The following is a 19,083-nucleotide window of genomic DNA, read 5'->3' as shown; positions in this document are numbered from 1 at the left end:
CAAAGCTGCGCGAGGTAGCTAGGCAGTGAGAGGATGTGCAGCGGCGCAGTGCGAGGATGAGTTACTGACTCTTTTCAGCTATGCACGGACAGAGTAAGGTGTGGTGGGGTAAGCGGTGGCGATGTGTCAGTGTAAGTTAGTGTCATACTTTTAGTAGCTCTAGTTTCCTGCACCATTTTGCACATATTCCTCGCCCGCATCTCTCGCATACATCTCTCGCTATTTTGTACGTACAAATATTTAGCTCCGCTAACCCTGTTCCACCGGAGCAGCGCTAAGCGAGGCTAAGAAAATGCAGTAATCCTAGGTGAATTTTTACCTCGCACACCGCCTAGCTACGTCGCACATCTCTGATTGAAAGGCAGCCTTAGGTCAATAAAGAGCCTAAAATGTTAGTTTCTTTGAAAAAACAAAAATATACACGTTTTAGATCCGAAAAAATAGTTTCATGTTCCACTTGGAGCAATCGCGAAAATCTAAAAACACGATAAGCATACCCACTACCTTGATTCTGTAAGAAGCGAACCCAAGAAAACAATACGAAGACTGCCCTGTAACGACCTAAAACTAACATGAACTGAAAAGACCCAAACTATAAGACAAACAACCCTTTCGACAGTGAAAAATACACAAGACTTGTCAAGTAAAACGGTGCTAATTTAAAGAGCCTACCTTATCTCTGTGTAAGTTCGACATCCAGTGTCATTTATCTTCGTCAGTGTTGCCGGGTGATCATTTATGCCACAGCACACCCTACCCTTTCGGTGGAAACATACAGAAAGTTGATAACGTACACAAAAAATTAACAAAAGCATTTCTTTATTACATTTGCGGCTTCGTATTTTATACGAAAAGCATGCTTAGCTAACTATCTTTGCTTAGTCGAGATAATTTTAACCGTCCGTGCGACCTTAACCGGAAACCAAGCTTCCACAAACATATCAAATTCACTACATCATCTAGATAGATGCTCTGTAAAAAATTGTATCTAAAACTTAGTTATTCTCAAGTGCACATCTATAACAGCTTCCACTTGTGAAACTATATTGAATTTGTTGAAAGCGTAGACCAATTACTCGAGAAGATTGCTAATCCCGATACAACCCAGCGTAGCCTGCAGACTTAACTTAAATTAATAAAAAAACTTTAATTTATTAGGTATAAACATCGATTCCGCGCGCACGCGCACGCACGCAAGCATACATTCACACAAACACACACACAATTTATTGTATTATTCACACAAACAATTATTAACTTCACATTATTGTGATAGATTGTCAGCTACATCTAAATTAATATTTTTGTGATAATATAACTACATAGTTTAAATTAATAACTATTCGCGTTCTATATAGGTAACCTCACTTCTGAGTTGGTTACCTACGGGACAGGCTATGCCTTGTGTAGGGGCCAGTGAAACACGTGCCGGAATAATTTAACCAAAAAATAAGTTATAATAATGTTTATGATATTCTCAACTATAAACCACATTACGAATATTGAAGTATGAAATTAAAAGGTAATTTTAGAATGTAATATATAATGTTATTAGTTAAGTGTAGTACTAATTTTATAATTTGTGTAAATGTTTGTCAAACTTTAATTTTTCAAAAATATACTGTTATGGATGTTATGCATGTAGAAAATTGATATGAATTTTATATTAAGTACTTTTCAATTATTATATACCTAAGCTATTGTAACATCTATGGCTACTTATGGACACAATAAATTATTAAATTATTAAAATTAAAATCTTAGTGTCCAGTGCTTCTGATTGTGCTGGCTCTCCTTATCTTTAAAATTGTACCGCAATAGTACTGTGGTGTTAGGGCAGTGACTCTACTCAGGCAGATGCTACACTGACAGTGAACCATTGCTACTAGAAGACATGATCAAAAAAGGGAAAATTCAATACATTCATCACTTCCAAAAGTTTGACATTTTAACCCTCCGTATACTCTCAATACAAACCACATTTATATAACCTCTATTCCCAGTACATAAAGAGGAATTTCGAGTGACATGTGTGAGCGGATGACTTCGGTTTCTAAAGGAAATTGCAGACATTCAGTGATGACGTAGCTTTTCCGAGTCAACGAGTGGAAGATTGACTTTCGTTTGTTTTTGAGTGCAAAAGAACTGTGGTTCAGAAACATCAGTGGATGATCAAATAAATTACTGATGTTACAGTATCATTTTCTAAACTCCAAGCTAACAGCCTAGTCGACTTTTACGGAGTTTGAATTTTATGTGACATATATTTCTCGGCTATCGGTTCGCTGTTGTAATTGAAAATTACCTTAAAATTTTAGTCATAGTTCATATTCGGTTAAGGTAACGCATTGAATTTCTAAATTTGAATTACCGTACAGTTATTTTGCAAATATCTACATATGTCATTATTAAAAATCAACCGTACTTAAGTATACTTTTACAGTTTACACTTAAGGGTCGATAATACCTTAGCTCGAATTTAAATCTTTCGCGTACTAATACAGTTCATTTTGTTTATGTCAAGCGGCTGGGCACAGTCTTTATTTCAGAATTTATTTTTTACAAACTAAAGTATTCCTATATATGGAATTGTGTTTTCACACCGTATACCAATCAATGTATATCTTCGAGTTTATTATATATTTTTTTGAAAGTGGTTGATTCAATACTTCCACTGTTATACGGAATGAAGTACAGCCATTTGATGTTGTGTCGACTAGACTTAAGGTGAATTTTAAAGTAACGTTTAATCCGATTAAAAACGATCTCAATAATATTACATTCGTCTGTTAACATAAAACCCGAATGCCTCCGAAGCTTTCGCACTGGTATACCGATCGAAGGAATTGTTTCTAAATGTTCGATCTTTGTATCAATAATTATAACAAACTATTGGATAAATTTCACAAATAATAATTAAATAACATGGTGGTGAAACATTCTGCTAATCAATAAAAAATTAATAACACTTAGTTTTCAGCAGTCTCATTAAAAACTAACTTTTCACCAGTATTATATATATTATTATTATATATATATATAATATAGAATTTCAGGATTACCGTCACTAATTTATAACATTAGTTTACAGCATTTTATAACATGTTAAAACTAGATAGTCATTGATAAACAAATTAATTATAAGATAATAAGCACGCTCTTCAATTGAATTTAATATTGTTCCTTAATATTATAAAGGCAACTACTCAAAATATTCCAAGAAACACCCCAACTCTACCCATCCCCCGCAACATCCCCTGCTTAATTGGCTGACCGCTATTTACATACATCCTTGGCGTAACGTTTGTTTTTCAAATTTGCCTTGGGGTGGTTGACCGGTTGACCGCCCAATGATAACAAATTGTTCAGCAAGTATTTACGTTTAAATACTCATACAATAACTGCTTACTGTATAGGTAACTGCTCGCTTTTCAGGGTCCGTTTTAAAGAAAGTAGTGTTTCTAGTTAATTTTCAAGTTTAGTTTTCTCAACCTAATTTTGGTGGCAAATTTTATTATTTGAATACAATATAATCATGAAATATATCGAGTGTAATATCCTGAAATATAATTTAATATTTCACGATAAAATACTCGAATATTTAAATTATAAAATTGCCACCAAAATTAGGTAGAGAAAACTATCTTGAAAATTATCCATCAGAAATAAAATAAAAATGAAATAAAAAGTAATGTCATAAATCCCAGATAATAGTAGCAATTATTATTAAGTAGTAGTGTAGTATAATTTTAGTAGTAATAGAGCTCCCTGTGAAAGAGTTTATCCTAGGAGAATCTGCCACCTTATCAATTCTGCCGCTAAATTGGTGCTTAGCGTTGAGCAGTAATGCGTTCCGGATTTGAAGAGTAGAGATGCTAGTGTAATTACATGCACTTGATACTTGTCAACTTATGTCTCAGGGTGACGGTCGCAGTGGCAATGCACCTCAGATCTTTGCTAAAGCTCTGAGTGGCGGTGCAACTCCTATGGACTGGTTTGTCGCTTGCCACCATGCGCACGACTTGTTCTTCCCGTCCCTTAGTATCATAAAAAAATAGATTAGTAAGCAACGTCCAAGTATTTTAGTGTACTAAACGTGTACTATGTGCATATTGGGACGTCTAGGCACTAAAATATGAAATAGGTAAGCATAGATATGTGTTTAGAAATAAAAATGGGTCTCCGCTAACAGGCTGCCCTACAGTCTGGCGGCAAGTATATTTTGTAGCTGAGTGTTTTTGGAAAAAGGATAAACAATTTTTTATTTTTATTTTTCAGAAACAATAAATTTTAATAGAGATGTATACTAAGTTACTTATAAGGAATTAATCCTTATAAGTACCCTTTCGATTGGCATCACAAAAATATCGATACCTCCAGTGAACACTACGTCAACTTAATTTTTTGATCATCTCTGTTTTTATTTTGTTTTTGTGTCTTTATTTTTTTGTTTCACAAAATTCGGGGAGCATAATATTAGTAAATAAAATAAGACTTTTTACATTATAAACAGAAACTGACCTGAGAAATATTAAGTTGGCATAGTGTTCATTGGAGATATCAATAGCGTGTTTTTTTACGTTTGATTATTTGGATGTCCAAATAAGTCAAGCAATTTTTTTAAAGTCTTTAATTGTAGTATTACTTACTTTTAAAAGTAAAATAACGTCTCCATGAAGCAAAATATCCTACCTACAATATTTACAGTTCGCCATGTATAAGGATTTGTTTGAAAAACGCCTATTCATGCTACATAATATAAATACAGTTCTTACAGGTTTCAGGATAAAATTTTACGAATAAATGAATGAATGAACGAACGAACGAGCGAGCGACCGAACTAACGAACGACAGAATTAATTAATAAAATATTAATTATTGAAAACATTATAATGACACAACACTAATGGCAGTATACCAGAGTAAGCCAAAATACAACAGACGACCATATTATTAAGAAGCATTTTAATTTAAAACTATGTGTATTGTATGTAATCCGCAATTCAATTACCTTCTATTTTCCCGACACACAATCAGGACACAATCTCAGACAGTACGTCGATGGAAAGCACTTTGTTGGTAACTTTCCAGCGGTGAAAGAAACCATTTCTCTTTAAAACTTATAGCATATAAGATTAATTAAGATTCATTATACAAACGTATAGATAGGTTGTGTTAAAATATGACACTATAGTTAGTAGTTGGCATACAAACCAGGGTATTTGAGTGTGATAACTTGGTCAAGATGTTTCAGGCAGTTAATTTAGTTTGCCGTGATAAGGGTCGGACCCTTTCAAGGAACCTTCAGGTAGGTGGTCAGTTTTGAGACAAATATTGAAACTATCGGAATGAGGGGATACCATTATCATTTACGGTTACTGGAAGCACATTTTGAGGTATAGTTATTATTATTATAATATAATAATATATAAAAATACCTAAGTTGATATGACTTTAATCTATATGTTACGTAATGGGTTGGTCAAAAAGTTTGCACGGTTTTTGTCACTATATCTAAACAAACAAAAATAAGATTTTTCTTCTGTGGGGGAAAATTTACCTCAAAAGTTTGTTGAATTACATCTATTTGCCAAGTTTTATTGAATACGTTTAACGGACAGTAAGTGAAATAAACTAAACCGAATTCATCCAATAATTGTCCACCCTTAGAGGTGGTACATTTTCTTGAAATTTGAATGAGAAAACTATTGAGGTAAGGGGGTCCTTACCAAAATAAAAAAGAATCACCGAAATCAGTTCACAAATTTCGGAGTAATCGCGTAACATAACACACAAAAAAATACAGTCGATTTGATAAACCTCCTCAATTTTTCGAAGTCGGTTAAAATAATAATTATTTTACCGCGCGTTACAAAAAAAGGTGACAAATTTTTCAGTTCGTATTCACGACAAACGCCCAGAACTGTTGAATCGTAAAGTAATTGTATTTCATCATGATATTGCCAAACCACACATATTTTTACTAAGCAGTCTATAAGGGCGCGTTTCCATTATGTTGTAAAGGTTTATTTATCGTTGAACGACTGTCGAGTCTACCTGTTCCCACTAGATCGTAACGACAATTTATCGGTTCACGGTAGTCGCCTTGTCATTTGCACAACGGAATCGTTTGAAGCTGCGATTATCAGTAGTCACACTTTTATCGTGACGATTTATTCATCGTGATACGACTGTCATTGTAGCTCTTCCAATTGTCACGACAGTCTGTCGTCGTAACGTCAAAAAAGTCATGAATCCTGTTTTTCTACGTGTGAACAATTTCATTTAAATATACAAGTCACGATACTTTAACCAAGTGCCAATGACATTGGGTCAAATTGACCCGAGGCGATTTACAACTAAAAATATTTTTGTTTTACTCCGATAGCACAATTTCAACGTTTGAATATACAACCCTCCTCTACCCAATTCACTGATGTTCTAAGTATGATGCCGTCTGCGCTGCCAAGTAATACGTGCGTTAAGTCAAAACGGGTCAATATGACCCATCCTCATCCCTGGCGTGGTATTTTTGTGACTGATATTCATTGGTTTATTTAGTGTTTCTAGTTAATAAATTTTATTCCTGCTATTTGTTGCGAGCTGACAGACATCAATTTGATCTTGTGGCACCACTACGTAAACTTTCCAAAGCATTTGTTGGACAATACCAAACATTTTTGTATTCTCCGAGTGAAAACTGCACTATTGATGAGTTGCTGGTGGTATTCAGAGGATGATGCAAATTTCGACAATGTATACTATCCAATCTCTGGCACTCGCAAGAGATGTCAAGTATATCCGTTCAAAAGGATAAGAAAACATCTCAAAACATGTAATGCATGCTAGATTTACATATACTACTTATATACCTATATATCCGGATGATATAAAATATCAAAGTTATGTTTAAAGTTGATTTAGCATGTGTTATTGAGAATACTAATAAAATTTATTAACACAATATATTGGTGTTATTTTTATTTTACTATATATCCCAAACACTATTATTTAAAACGTATTTATTAAAATGTAGACAACTACTTTAATCAAAGAAAAAAATTATTGAAAAATTCGGGACACGACGACCCGTTGTCATCGTCGGCGTAATAATTATTTTCACGTCATTGGCGCCGGGTTAAACTGCACGACTATCTGCCGTCACAACATAATGGGAACGCGCCCTAAGCATTGCAGTTAATTAGATTGGGATGACATTGTGTTATTCATCCACCTTATTCGACCGACATAGCTCCATGAAATTTTTACTTGTTTCGTTTTTCATAAGTATGTCTCAAACCAATGCTTAAATTGATAAGATACAATGTATTAAGAGTGTCTTTTGCATTGCAAGCATTGGTTAAAGACGAACTTAACTTTGGTGCAAGTGGAGAGACCTCTAGGACAGTATTTTATAATTATGTAAAAACAGGATTTTCATAAAAGGGGATCTCCAAAATTACCCGAAAGATGTCAAAGATTGTAAATCAATAGAATCAATACATAATTGATTAAAACTTTGATTTTTTAAATGTTTTTCATTTATACTATAAAATACAGCGCATGAATTTTTTGATCATCCCAATGCATGCAAGAGATACAAGCTCCTCAATTTTCATCCTAAGATTGCCTGGGAAGCTGTTGTAAATTAGCTTGTACTGTTATATTAAAAATTACTGTTCTGTTTTGTCACTGTAATTTATCGTGTAACAATGAATTTACTCAATTTAGTTGAAAACTAACCTATAGGGCTATAATCTCACTTGGAAGTCAGTGGGAAATTTAAAACAACCAATCACGGCCTTAAACTCACGTGAAATTTAGTTCGAAATTTAAACGTACTGTCCGGTTCAACTCACACTGGCGCGGAGTCGAAGCGTCGCTACGCGTCATGTTTTTCGCCTATAGCATATTCATCTCTATTTTCCCACTATTAAGGTACAAATTTGTATTATACAAATATGGAGTAAGCGTCGACGCGTCTCGCCGGGCGTTGTAGTTGAAAAACAGGACGGGAAGCGACGCTTCGACTCTGCGCCAGTGTGTGTTGAGCCTCTAGAACTACTCACATCGCTTTGGAATTAAATAAAATGCAGTGGGGAAAGTCAAAAGAGCTAATCACATTAATTTGTGATAATATGACAATTATCTAGGAATGGAGGTATAATCTGAATTTAATTTTATTTCCTCTTTCTCCTATTGCTTGAGTTTTCAATAAAATCATTAATTCAAACCTGTTCTGTTTGCAATGATATTAGTAGTTACATATACTATTGAAATGTTACCATGCAAAATGATCTAGTAAAACCTGTAACTACGCCACACGTGCTTATTACTGGGAGGAAAAAAAACGAGTTTAAACAAAGACATCGACTCATTAAGTAGAAGCCATTTGTAAAAGAAACTGTAATGAATCAAATTTACAAGGAAGGCATTCCTTTACTAAGCAACAACAAAGTCACACGTAATACCGTCTCAAATAAAACCGTACCACCATAATTATAAATTCCGCGTCACTTCGGCAACGGTGGAACAATGAAGTTAATCCATCAGGCCGAGTCCTCGGGCGTGGGCAGAGATAAGACAAGGGCCCGTATTCTAACCACCCCAAGCTTGTCTTCGGTAGCCACCCTGACAAAGAATTTCTTCATAGACACGACAAAATATTCACTGATCGTTTATCTTTACGATTGCTACAAGGTACAGTAGTCAGATTTTCTTTGTATGGAGGCACTATTTTTTGAGATAAGTTTACATAATATATAACCATAGAGTATATAACCAGAAATAGAGACGAAATGTCATTTAATTTGTTTGAAAACTATTCTGCCAAATCATTATTGTGATTGATGATTAAGATGATTACTGTGACAACTGCGCTCCGATTGGCTAGCCCGAGTTCGAAACAATTGACGGATGTTGTCAACTGTTTCACTTCAAATCGACCAGTTAACTTGAGCTTTGCTATAATGGACGAAAATTGCAAAATTACATATTTAATATTTAATTACCGATGAAATGTGATTCTGTTTGTTTTGTAATTAGATGGTTTGCTGTTTTTCCCTCACCACCGAATAGAACAGCACGGCATTGTTAGAGATTGTTCTTTATTACCATAAATGCAGAATATTTATTGGAATATACGGAGACGTACACACAGGTCAGTGGCCTGTCTATATTTCAATGCAAACGGGAGTTGATATTTATAAGAGCTGTATCGCTAATGTGTTACCAGGAATATATGGCCCTTATTTCGTCTCTATTTCTGGTAATATACTCGATATATATAACCAAATAACCGCCGGTCTCTGTTTTTGTTACCGATTTGTTTGTAATGTTTTGAATCCTCCCTGCTATAATATTGACATAGAGCTTCACATACTTTAAAAAAGTAAATGGACTTGCTCTTGACTACTACCTAATCCTGGAGCAATGATAGGATCTACGGTGGAACGAGCTCGCCCAGAAGATGCCTATTCAGTCGCACCTCAAAGGAAACACAGTCGCAGGCAGGATTCCATTCCTGGGCTGTGCGCATAATAAAAGACGACAAAAGGCGCTTAGTACGCCTGAAGGAAATATCAACCGAGTAAGGATATCCCGCCGCACTTCTGGATGTCCGATGGTCAAATGGTGCAGGCAGAATGAGCCGATGGAGCTCATCGCCGAAATCAAAATCTAAACATCTGATAAGCAGTTAGTGTTAACTGATTGATTAGCTTCATTTTTACTTGATTGTTTTTACTGTTTATTTTACACCAAAACTTGCAAAGCTCCAAGTTTACTACGTATCGTATCGATGACATACACTATAACGCTCACTATCGTGGTGAAAGGAGTTGCCAATCAATTAATACACACCGGTTGATGCTCAGGGTGCGCTGGGCATACAGGACAGGAATGAATGGTACGTCGAGCGGAAAGCCTTTTTTCATGCACTCCAACCTTTGTTTAAACATTCTATTTACTTTAATATGCAAAAGATATTAAAATTATTTACTTTAATGTCATAAACATAGCATCCAAACGATAAAAGAATAAAAGATTTTGGTAGCAGTAGAGCTCCTTGGGAAAGAGTTCGGCCAGGAAAATACTGCCACCTTACCTGTTTCTGCCGCCAAGCAGTAATGTGAGCATTACTGCGTTCCGATTTTGGGGGATAAGGGTGTTGGTAAGATTACAGGGACATGGGATTTGTCAACTTATATACCAGAGTGACAGGCGCAGTGACTGTGCCCCTCAGATCTTTGCAATTTAAAACTCTGAGTAGCACTGCAACTGTTATGGACAGGCGTGTAGTTTGCTCACTTGATGTTATTAAAAAAAGGTAAATGCTAACTACAGACATATTATTATATGTACTATATTTTACAGAACACTTTTAACTTCGTCCTGAAAAATTGTGTAGAAATCACATACGAGGTATTCACTCAAAAGCGACAACATTGTGGAGTTTTTATTTCTTTAGTAAAATTAAAAGATAATGTTCGAATGTTTCTTAGAGACACTCACCCTTTAGGCATAAACTCCAAAACCAGCTTGCGTGTCTGTGTAAACTCATCCACAACCAGTGTCCAGTCCTTAAGTCCACCCTTCTCAGATTGTGACGTCCACCTGGGCCTGCCTGTATGAATATTAATTCGACCATATCTTGACCCCTGTCCGAGGGCAAGAAACCGACTTGACGTATGAATTTCTTAGCAAATAATTAATGGGGAAAGCGTAGACATAGTTCCGGGGCGATTTAATTTTATTGCTTCACTTTGTTTGTGTTATTGTGTTATAATTGTGATGAATATGAGTTTTACTGCATTCGTATTACTTTAATACCAAAACTACTTTAAGGTTGTAATAACTTCAACTGACGTTTATTAAAGCCGCACCCCTTGATGTAACAAGGCCATATCCACAAAGTGACCACTATAAAGAAGAGAGGTTTAAAGATTCTGCTAACGAAAGTGATCGATAATTATTTTATGCCTCACTATTGAGGCGTTATTAATATGGGAGTTATAAAATTTCACATAATTAATTATACATTTCATGTAGTTCAACTGTCAAATCTTTTTTGTTATGTGGCTTTACTAGACCAAGAATACGATGTTTATTTTAAACCGACTTCAAAAAAGGAGGTTTTCAATTGGACTGTATTTTTTTATTTATATTACGCGATTACTTCGGTATTTGTGAACCGATTTTGATGATTATTTTTTTGTTGGAAAGAGGGTACTTTAGTATTGGTTTCATTTAAATTTGAAGTAAGTATTCCACCTCTAAGGGTGGCAAACTAAGGAATGAATCGGGTTTTGCATTTAGAAAGGATAGGAGAGGATCGGAACGCGAAGAGTCTATTTTGTCGACCTACTGGACGAAGACCGGTTGGTCGTCTCAGGTATCGCTTGAGCGACGCCGTGGAGGCGAACCAGCTCGGAACTACAAGCCATCAATTGGCTAGAGATTGCACAGGACCTAAGAAAGTGGCATCATCTCGTTTTAGAGGCCGGGAATAAGTAAGTCCTTGTAAGACAAAAATTATGACATAAAAAGATGAAAAAATATTTATTGACACTTGAATTTCACTAACAAAATGGCGCTCGATACAAATCAATCTATCAATCGCCTTTACAAATTGTATATTCTGTAATATCTGAGAAGTCGCTGAAACGACTTTTTTTAATGATACCAAGAGACGAGACAAACAACTAAGGCATACGCCTGACGGTAAGCGACACGCCCTGTCCATAATAGTTGCAGAGCTTAAATCACAAAGATCTGAGGGGCACTGCCACTGCGCCCGTCATCCTGAGACTTAAATTGACAAGTCACACGTGCCTGTAATTTTACCAAATCTTATTTATTTCAAAACTGAAACGCAATAATGCTCGCCGTTACTGCTTGCGTTACGTTACTGCCGACAAAAATAGATGAGGTGACAGTACTGCCCTGGACGAACTCTTTCACAGGGAGCTCTATTGTTAATAAATACTTATAATTGGAATTGTTTTGCGAAATATAACGTCCACAGTCACTCTTATTTTTCTTTCACTTTTATGTAAGATGATTGATAGATAGATAAAAACTTTATTCTCTTTCATGGCAACTATTTACATAGGATTTACTAAAACTAACAACATAATTATTATTATATGCAACCACTTAAAAATAACAAATTTTTATAAGAAAAGGAACGTAGAACTACAGTAATTAAAATAAATAGTTTTGGAAGTTATGGCAGTGAAAAGGACCGGCTCAGTTTCCCACGACGCTGGCATTCTACCAGAACCATGTTAAAAGAGACGCCACTCATCACCTCGGACAGTCCTCAGGCGTCAACGTTTAATTTAATAAAGATTTCTACTTATATTTTTGTTTTATGAGAAATCAATATTATACCAAAATAGGTTTGTGTGTGTGTGTGTGTGTGTATGTGTGTGTGTTTGTGTGTGTGTGTGCGTGTGTGTGTGTGTGTGTGTGTGTGTGTGCGCACGCGCGTGCGTGCGTGTGTGCCTGTGTGCGCATGTGTGTGTGTGTGTGTGTGTGTGTGTGTGTGTGTGTATGACTGTGTGCGCACGTGCGTTTCATCAACATTTTATATTATATGATAAATAGGTTTTAATATACCAAGGATACGTATATGGTATAAGTACGTATATGGAGGTAATAGGGGTTAAAGTATGAAATTGCCGATTTGTACTGAAAATCTAAATTGTTTATTTTTTAAATTTTTAACAAATTTATTTAATCAAAATAGTTGCCATTATTATCTATACATTGCTGCCATCTAATGGGAAGGTTATTAATGCCTTTGCGATAGAACTCCGACGATCTAGACTGCACAAACTGTGTGAAAGCATTTTGTACTGCCTCCTGGGAAGAAAACTTCTTGTCACGTAGATAATTGTCCAAATCACGAAAAAAATGGTAGTCCGTTGGAGCAAGGTCTGGTGAATACGGAGGATGACGAATGGTTTCTAACTGCAGTTCCTGAAGGGTCAAAATGGTTTCTCGTGCTGTGTGAGGTCTCGCGTTGTCGTGGAGCAATAATGGTGAAGATCGATTCATGAGTCGGGGCTGTTTTACTGCTAGTTTTGTCAACATGGTTCGAAGTTCGGCACAATAGACATCTGCCGTTATTGCTTGACCAGATCGGACAAAACTATAGTGAATAACACCATGCTGAGACCACCAAACAGTTACCATTACCTTTTTATTGGTAAGTTTTGCTTTAGGACACTGTTGTGGCATTTGACCTGGGGTCAGCCATTGCATTTTTCTTTTCCGGTTATCATAAAGAATACACTTTTCATCACATGTTACAATTCGATCCAATATTCCTTCATTTCTGTACCGGTTCAACAAGGCAACACAAGTTTCAACACGCGTTTCTTTCTGCAGATCAGTCAAATCATGAGGCACCCATTTTTCGTATTTTTTTATTTTATTGATTTGACGCAAGTGAGTCAATATTGTGGGTAAGGTAACGTTAAACCATGCCGCTAATTCCTGGGTAGTTTGACTAGGATCGGCTTCCACTATCTCTCTTAATTCATCGTTATTCACCTGTGTGGGCGGTCTTCCTCGTGACTCGTTCTTTAAGTCGAAATTTCCATCACGAAAGCGTTTAAACCAAAATCGCACGGTGCGTTCATTAGTAGACCCCTCTCCAAACGCAGCATTGATATTGCGGGCTGTTTCTGCCGCGTTAGTTCCGCGTCGGAACTCGTATTCAAAAATCACTCGAATTTTCGCAGTATTCATCTTTCTTGTCTAAATTGAATAACAAAAACAATTGAAAGTCGATATTCAAATGTTTCAAATTTAAAAAAAAAATCACAGAAACCATTTGAAAAAAGTTTCATTCGAAAACCTCAAACCATGAAGATTCTATGAAAATTCAAAGAACCTATTGCAATAAAACGGCAATTTCATACTTTAACCCCTAATATTATTATTAACATTATTATCCATCTTATTCTTAACGTATTAGCTGTTAATTATTGCTTCAGAATCTTATCGAATTTGGCTTGTAAGTATATAATCAAAACGGTAAAGATTTTCAAGAATTTTGTAGGTAACTACAAGAACGAACGAATAACACACTTATTTCTCGTCTAGGAACTTAGCGTGTGGTGTTGCAGAAGTGAATAACGTACACACTCAACAATAAGTAATGTAAGTAGAATAAGTAAGTACTAAAGGCACCCTACCTGCAGGAAAGGCCCTGTAGGTAGGGTGCCTGTACTTTCTGGACTTTCCTGATTTTTTTTTCTTCTTTATTTAATTGGTTCGTAGCATTGTGAATAAATAAATAAGAAAAATAAACGGGTTGGTTAGGAAACGACGCACGCGACACGCAATTCCAAAAAAGGTGCCAGACATGAACACATACATATTTAGAATTTCAACTACAATTTAACTTATAAAAAGAATACAAAAAGCATTGTAACGACTGATTCGGTTTGCTACAAATATTATTAACCTCAATTCAACATACCTAGTAAAATTTGATTACCATTTCGCCTTATGTATTTTCAATATTCTGTTTATCACCCTCACTACGATCGGGTAGTAGAATAGAGGCAAATATTATTTTAATTGATTGGCCCCTTTCTCCCCATTGGGGTCGGTATGCATTGGAAAGTAACACATATTATCACTAGAAATTCGTTCTTACCGCGGTATGGCTTTATGTTCTTCTATAGATATTTTAAAGCGGTTTTTAAAGCGGTTTTACTCGCCATTATTACGGGTTGACATAAATGCAATTTAATAATAATAGAAACGCATTAATAGTGAGCAAATTTTTCGGATCTATATCGCGTATATTCTTGTTTTTTTTTTTTCAAACAAACCAATATTTCGAACCCTTTACAGCTCTCAAGAGCTTACAGAAATGGTAGTCATCAACCAACCAGTAATATTAATACAAACCATCTCATTTTTTTTACTTCATTTACAAAAGTTATTAATTTAAATAAATAAATAAATAAATAACGCACACACTCAACATAGCCCCGCACTAGGGAAACCCTGTGTCGCGGGTGCCATGGACACACATATAGACAACCACAAATTACACCCAAACTCACGAGAGAAATAAATGTAGACCATACAAATATTTCTCTCGGCCCGGGAATCGAACCTGGGACCTCTGCGTGGCAGTCCGGCATGGTAACCGTTCGGCCACGGAGGCAGTTAAAAATACCTTATTTTAACCGATAATTTTTATTTTTTTCAAAAAAAGGGGATGTTCTCAATTCGATTGTTTTTTGTATGCTACGGGACAATTTGTGAACCGATTTTGATGATTATTTTTTGCTGGAAAGAGGGTAGATACCTACCTCAATTCAATTTGGAGAAAATATTCCACTTCTAAGAGTGACAGACTAGGGGATGAATAAATTTTGAGGTCGGTTTTTTTACTACTCTGCATTGAGATTATTAATTTACGTAATACCATTTCAATTTGCATAACGTACAATATGCAGAATACTTAATTTTTTTTTCATTAGACCTGTGAGGGCATAAAACGTGAGTTTGTTTGAAAAAATAACAAGTATGGATCTATGACTCAGCTACAGAGAACAATGAAGCACATTGTCCTTCCAAATATTACACAAATATGTGTCAAAAAAGCGCTGCAATCAAAATACAAAATACAATAACTGAGGCCATCAGCGCAAAACTGGTGTAACACAAATTTAGTTTATTTCTCGAATATTACTTTAAATTATACCAAAATGCATAATTATTATACCTATATTTGGATGCTGTTTTCATGCATAAAAAACATTATACATATATCACATATGATTTTGATATGTAAAACGAATATGGCTGCACTAATAGTCTCAATCATAATTTCGTAATATATGTGTATATTATACCAGTACAAAACACAAAGCACAAATTATAAGAAACCTGCATCCCGGGATTGCATTTCAAATAGCCATTGTTAATATCTGTGTTTGTATGTCCGTAACAAGTGACAATCGTTTTTCGAATAACTATGAAAATATCATGTATGTAACGAGGCGTAGGTATCAAAGAAAATAGAAGAATCTTACATAATTAAGTAACATTCTTCTACGTTCTCGTCGTCGAAGTCGTTCATTTCGAATCTGGTCAGTTCGAAAGATTTTTTTCTAAGTGTTCAATCTTATTCGAGCTACTCGTATAACAAATTATGCAGTTAAGAAATGAAACTATTTTTCCGGATTCAAATCGCGTGTGTTTGTTTTTTCAAACAAACCGACGTTTCAACAGTAACCATAGGACCTGTAAGGGGCCCGCAACAACATAACAATGTGTAACAACCACGGAAACCTAAGAACTCGATGCGACTATGCAGTTGTTAAGACTCTAACCACCTTGCCTAGACAAAAGTCATGTCATATTTATCAGTGAACCTATGAGCAATCTCTCAAAACGCCAAAAGAGAACGATCTCTATGCGAGAATATAAAACTGTATCTCGCGCTGTATGTCGCTCTCGCGCTAGTCGCGATCTGTCGTGCTAGCCTAGCCCTACAGGCAGATGGTGAGGACACCCTAACTGTCCGAATCAAGAAACACGAAGCAAAATGATCGCCCCCAATTGAAAAAATTCACAATATTCTTCAAATGAATCTTATCAAAAGCATTAAAGTTGAAAAAGTGTCATGAATTTGGCGTTTATTTATTTTTATTTTATTTTATTATTTATTTGTTAACCGATTGCGATAATTCTTTTTTGTTGGAAAGGGGGTACTTCAATAGTGATCCCATTTAAATTTTAAGACAATAGTCTACCTCTAAGGGTAGAAAATTAGGGGATGAATACGGTTTATTGGATTTTACCCACTTTCCGCCAATCAATTGTAATAAAACTTGGCAAATACTTTTTACCACAAATTTTTGAGATCGGATTCTTTTTATAAAAAAGTTCTAATTGTATTTTTTTATTATATTTTTCAATTTAGTAATTTTTTTATAAATGTATTTTCTTCCTTACTGTAGGTTGATGAAACTGCTTCTACAAATTATGCTAAGTGCCAATTGACAGTAAGACCTTCAAAACTTGCCCCCCATTACATGACATGTCATAAAAGGAATTATACAAAAATATGCGATCCGAGAAAAATCTTACCCTTGTAAAAATATTAATACTCATCCCAAATTTAACAATGAGTGCTAAGCTCAAAATTACACGATCCGTCTCTCGGTCAAATGAACGCTACTAATTAGTAGAATATCTTAATTGGAACGACTTTAGTTTCGAGTGTCTTGCGCAGCGGAGTGTAAGCAGATATAAGGGGAGGTTCCGCGTGATTTATTTTAAATCTTTTGTATTATAATTTCCATCGGTTTGTTCGAGAGAACGACTGAATTTTTAAACGAGTTATAAATTTTGTTTTACACGTGTTCATTGCCTGTGAACAGGCAAACAACATAGCCTATTATTATGTGACTGTTACATAATTAAAGGCATTACAATTCGAGAGAGGGTTTATCATCATCATCACAAAAACATCTCACGAGTGTTTTAATGCCTAATTATGTACAGTTACATACACTGCTTTATCTACACACATATTATAAGCTCTCTGTGATGTGTTCAGGAACCGCAAGTTACGACCGGCGAAATGGCGGCAAATAAAAATTTTTCTCACGCATGTCACACAACCGTAGTTTTTATTTTTAATTCATAGACAAACTAGAATCGGCCCCAACTATCATATCGTTCAAGTAACGTGTGAAATTGTCAAAATTGTTTGCTATTGACATTTCATTTTGAATAAAACTTCTTCTCTACTGATATTAGAATTGAGGTCCAATTATTTTTTTTTGTTTTTCAGAGATGTTCGAAATTTGAATGCAATAATAACATCGAATTCGAAGCTAATATAAAGCAATAATAACATTTTCACAGATAAAAAATTTGTTATAACAACACAGTTTACCTTTATGCAGGTCTTGATTTCTGGTTTTTGAACACATTATAGAGAGTTTATGATATGTGTGTAGATAAAATAACTTTTAGTAGCAGTAGAGCTCCTTGTGAAAGAGTTCGTCCAGGGAAGTATAAGGATAAGGGTGCTGTCGAAATTATAGGCACAGGGTACTTATCAACTTATGTCTCAGGGTGACGGGGGTAGTGGCAGTGCTCATAACATTTTTGCGATTTAAAGCTTTGAATGGCACTGCAACTGTTATGAATAGGCGTGTCGCTTACCACCAGGCGCACGACTTCTTCGTCTCGTCACTTGGTATACAAAAACAAGTTTTCTGTATCATTCAAGTTTTATTCATAAACCAGGATTTGACGACCTTTTTACATTTTTATTTACTTAACTAATGAAAAAATAAGAATAAATACTTAATATTGAATAATGTAACATACCAGACAACCATGCCAAATTATCTGTGTTTCAAAATTGGAAATTTACTGTACGATTATTTCGAATCTTAAGTGCGTATATTTTTGTTTTTCTATAAAACAAACCAGTTTCGAGCTCTATACAGGTCCCATATCAGAGTCAGACACGCGACCTGTTAAGAAACCAAAAACTTTTGTTTGCTTGAAAGAAAAACACATTTATGCGATTTACATCTGAAAAAAATTGTTTCATTTTCGATGTGTTTCCATCATTAATTTGCATTTTTTTAATGTACCCATCGCAAGATCCAAGTACCCGATAAGTTACTTAATTTCATAATTTTGAACTCCAATATACAGTTTTGTTTAATTATTGTGCAATATGTTTATAATACTAGTTATTATTATTCTGACGTCGATATTATAATAATAATAACGCACACAGTCAACATAGCCCCGCACTAGGGAAACTCTGTGTTGCGGATGCCATGGACACACATAGACAACCACAAATTACACCCAAACTCACGAGAGAAATAAATGTAGGCCATACAAATATTTCTCCCGGCCCGGGAATCGAACCTGGAACCTCTGCGTGGCAGTCCGGCATGGTAACCGTTCGGCCACAGAGGCAGTTATTGAAGTTATTGAAACGCGGTGTATCAAAACGTATTTATACAAGTTGTGAAAGACTGTTAAGTAGTGTAGTAGCTACAAGTAAGTAGA

The sequence above is a fragment of the Hyposmocoma kahamanoa genome, unplaced genomic scaffold, assembly GCF_003589595.1.
Source record: "Hyposmocoma kahamanoa isolate Upper Pololo Valley unplaced genomic scaffold, ASM358959v1 65, whole genome shotgun sequence".
NCBI classification, from domain to species: domain Eukaryota; kingdom Metazoa; phylum Arthropoda; class Insecta; order Lepidoptera; family Cosmopterigidae; genus Hyposmocoma; species Hyposmocoma kahamanoa.
This window is presented reverse-complemented; position numbering follows the sequence as displayed.